General features: G+C 37.7%; 1 protein-coding gene across 2 annotated transcripts in view; it reads left to right on the top strand.

The window, feature by feature from the left end:
* Positions 1–4,164, top strand: part of LOC106462155 (leukocyte elastase inhibitor A-like) — a 27,017-nt gene that overhangs the window by 13,926 nt on the left and 8,927 nt on the right. The gene's annotated exons all lie outside the window — the stretch shown is intronic.

The raw sequence follows: 4,164 nt of genomic DNA, 5'->3' as shown, positions 1-4,164 counted from the left end.
CATAGAGACGATCGGCCCGAAAGGAAAGAGGCGATCGCTCTGCCCGAGACTTTATGGCCAAGAAGGCAGAAGAACAAACAGAAGTGCTAGAAGCACGAGAAAAGCTCTGGCCAAGAGCATCAGCAATGCTCTGGACATCAGCAGCTTCCTAGCCATTGGAGAGCAAGATGGAAAGGGGATGGGAAGCATACCTCCCAGTGACATTCGGAATCTTGTCCCATACAGTTTAGGAACTGGTGGTAGAAGAGATGCTAGTAGTGAACTTAATCCAAGACTCCTTTTGGCTTTGACGTCGAACCTGCCGAGCATGGGTACTGGCTTGCTGATAAACAATGCGGTTAGAAAGAGTGGGATACCGTCGGAAGGTATCCCAGGCCCATTTGTGAGCCTTCCATGCCTCCTGGCAGGCAGGACTCCACCATAGACGAGGATACCGTGGAAAACGTGTCGAGGTCTTAGGAATAGAATAAACAGCCGCCTGGACAATACAGTCAGTCACTGCCACCACACAATCGTCTATTGATGGCAGTCAGACGAAGGCAGGATAAATTCAGAGAGAGAGGTGAAAGATGGCCAGTCAGCCTGGTCCAGCTTCCACCGTGGCACTCGGGTCGGGTGGTGGTCGACAGCGATCCTCGGGGCAGTGATCATTTTCCCATCATACTGAGAGAGGTTGGCCATGGTCGATGGCACTTTTCACTCGCTTTTCTTGGACATACACTTACTTTCATGCACCTAGTCAGTCTTTTACTGCCATTGATCTCTCGATGCCCTCATTGACCAGTTGCCACCTCCATTTTTACTTTTGGGAGACTTAAATGGACACAACCCCCTCTGGGGTGGTGTTGATATTGATGGGAGGGGTCGTTCCATAGAGCGCATGCTCTCGGATCACGACCTCTCTCTTTTCAATACTGGAATAGGTTTTATGTAAGTAAGTTAGATTTTCAAAGAAAATTAGAATATTCTCAATTGCATAAGTATCCAACCCTTTTGCTACGGCAACCCTAAACCAGTTCAGGGCAAAAGATTAGTTTGAAAGGTCACAAAATTAATGTAATGGTCCCTGTCTGTGTGTAATCAAAGTGGTTTAACTTGACTACAGAGTAAATACATCTGTTCGAGCCACAACTCGCATAGTGATACGACAAACCAACCATGATGACTAAGGAACTTTCCAAACAATTCAGAGAGAAAGTGGTAGAGAAAATTCCAAAATCGATTATTATGCCTTTGAGTATGGTGAAGTCCATCATTAAGAAATGGAATGTACTTCATACCATCCAGTCACTACCCAGATCAGGCCACCCTTCCAAACTAAATAGCCAGGCAAGCAGGAAACTTGTTATGGATACTACTGTGAAGCCATTAGTGACTTTGAAAGATTTGCAAAGTTCCCCGTCTGAGATGAGAGTCAGTGTTCATACATCAACAATATCCAGTCCCTACACAAAGCTGGCCTGTATCGACGAGTTGCAAGAAAGAAACCATTACTAAAAATAATCATCTTAAATCTTGTATGGAGTTTGTGACAAAGCATATAAATGATACTGCAGACATGTGGGTGAAGGTTTTGTGGTCAGACGATACAAAAATTTAGCTTTTTGGTCTAAATTCATAGTGTTACATGTGGCACAACCCCAACACAGCATATCACCCAATCAACACCATCCCAACTGTCAAGCATTGTGGTGGCATCATGTTATGGGGGTGCTTATCGTCAACAGAGACTGGAAAGCTTGTCAGGATTGAGGGGTAGATGGATGGTGCGAAGTACAGGCGAATCCTAGAGGAAAACCTGCTTGAGTCAGCCAAGAATCTAAAACTGGGTCGAAAATTCACAAAGCACAAAGCCAAAGTGGTTTTAAAAGAAGAAAATGTATGCCCTGGAGTGGCCCAGTGAAATTCCTGACTTGAATCCAATAGAAAATGTATGGCGAGAGTTGAAGATTGCAGTCCATCAACAAACTTGTCAGAATTGTAGCAATTTTGCCAGGAATATTGGGCAAAAATTACACCATCCCACCATTGTGCAAAGCTGGTAGATACCTATTAAAAAAGACTCAAAGCAGTAATTATTGCCACAGGTGCTTCCACCAAGTACTAACTTACGAGGGTGAATACTTTTGCAATCAGCAAATTTCATTTTATATATTTTCTTTGCAGGTTTTGCTGACATTCAACTTCCTTTGCACATAACAGTGTTAAGTTTGATCATTAGAGTTTGAATAAAAACAAGTGCATTAAAAAAAATTACGTTATATATATATTTCATCAAAATGTGACATTATTGATAGGGGTGAATACTTTTGCAAGGCACTGTATATATTAGATATTTGTTGACAAATCAGAAATTATCTTACACTGTAACATTTAAACTTATCACTTTACCAAAGCACTAAATACATTTTTTAGAAATGAACATATCCGAAAAAGTTTGTATTTCACAGTGTTTAATTGCAAATAAGTCAATTTTGCTATACAGAGCTGACAATCATAACCTTAAAAGGATCTTTAATTACAAATCAAGTGATTATTCCTTCACATTTTATAAATCCAACACATTTACTATATATCATTACAGAATAGTTTACAACAACAATATAAAATCACAGATTTGACAAGCACAGGCATACTGAATCTGAATTTATCATGAGACGTTTTAATACATGGTACTAAAGACACATTACTACATAAATAAACAATTAAAGGATTCAAACGTGTGCTTTATTGTCAAACATAACTGTTTTGAAACACCAGTAGTAATCGTGTGTTAAATACATATTAAACATGTAAGATTTCAGTTTGTAAGCTCAGAAAGACTAGTTTACATTTCAAAACAGAAATTTTCCTCACGTGGATTTTGAAACAATGTTATGGTAATGTAACGTGTAATGCAATATATTTCACTTCACTTATACTTTGTAGAAAAATCATCAATGTTTTGTGATTTCATATATAAGACTTTCGTTTCGTTATAGTCCAATATGTTTTAAAAATATATTAATATATTTAAGTAAAATCTCAGACTTAACAAGTATCACACACACACCAAAACATGTATTAACAAAATTTCACAATGTTCCTTCTTTGTTATATGTAAAATAGGGTAAAACAAAAAGTTGATTTATTCTGATTATTCAATTTATTTTCATCATGAACTATAGTGTTTAAATAAGTATCAATATTAGAAATCTGTGCACATAATTTCTGCCATTCTAAATTTGATAAAACAAAGAGAACCTTATCAGATGCCATATGAATACCTTGATAATGAAATCGATACATAAACACAATAGGGGGGGGGGACGTTATTGACATATGCACAACAAGAATTACACGATTTATGTCCTTCTAGGAGAAAATCTTGTTTAGGTATGCTCTACAGCTATACTAATGGTTGGGATCCACTGATTAAATTTCTCCCATTCTGTTGAAGAAAAAGTGATACCTTCTTTGCGCTGCCGAATATGAATATTCAAATTATTCTTTTAACTTGATAGGATAAGGCCGCCGACTCGGTGATCGAGCACGAGAACATCTAAACCATGTTAAATTGCATAAACAAAATACATCTATAGGCAAACATTTCACCATCAACAACCATACATTAGAGGACTTTTCGATTCTTGGATTTATTCACATTCACAAAAGAGAACGGCTGGAAAGGAGATTAATATACAATCTGGTGACCCTACAACCATGTGGTTTAAATGAACGCATTTCTTTCCTGTAAATTTATATTTGTAAATTTTTTGTTTAAATTTTAATTGCTATCTGTTTTTTTCTGTTTTTTTTTTCATGACTTTTAATTTTTATGTAATAGATGTAATTTTGCTTGGAATTTTCACGTTCAACATTCAAAATACTACGCACGCAAGTTCTTTGAATTCTGCGTATGCGCCTTTGTTGTAAACTACGCGATCTGACGAAAAGCGCTAGCTCGAAACGTCATCCTTCTGTTACGATATCGAGGTCACGTGACTAGTATCATGCCACGTCAATCTTGAACATTCACGTCTTTTCCTTAAATCTCGTGATCTTTCTAGATATAGTGCAGTCAGAGGTAATGAGTAATTGAATGTATGCGGACAGAATATTGTTGGCCACGTGAGACATGAGTTATAGCGTTTGTTATAGAGCGACTGTTGAAATTAAGTGTAT

The sequence above is a fragment of the Limulus polyphemus genome, unplaced genomic scaffold (assembly GCF_000517525.1).
Source record: "Limulus polyphemus unplaced genomic scaffold, Limulus_polyphemus-2.1.2 Scaffold1105, whole genome shotgun sequence".
NCBI lineage: Eukaryota > Metazoa > Arthropoda > Merostomata > Xiphosura > Limulidae > Limulus > Limulus polyphemus.
Note: the sequence above shows the minus strand (reverse complement) of the source record. Positions and strands in the feature narration are given on the sequence as shown.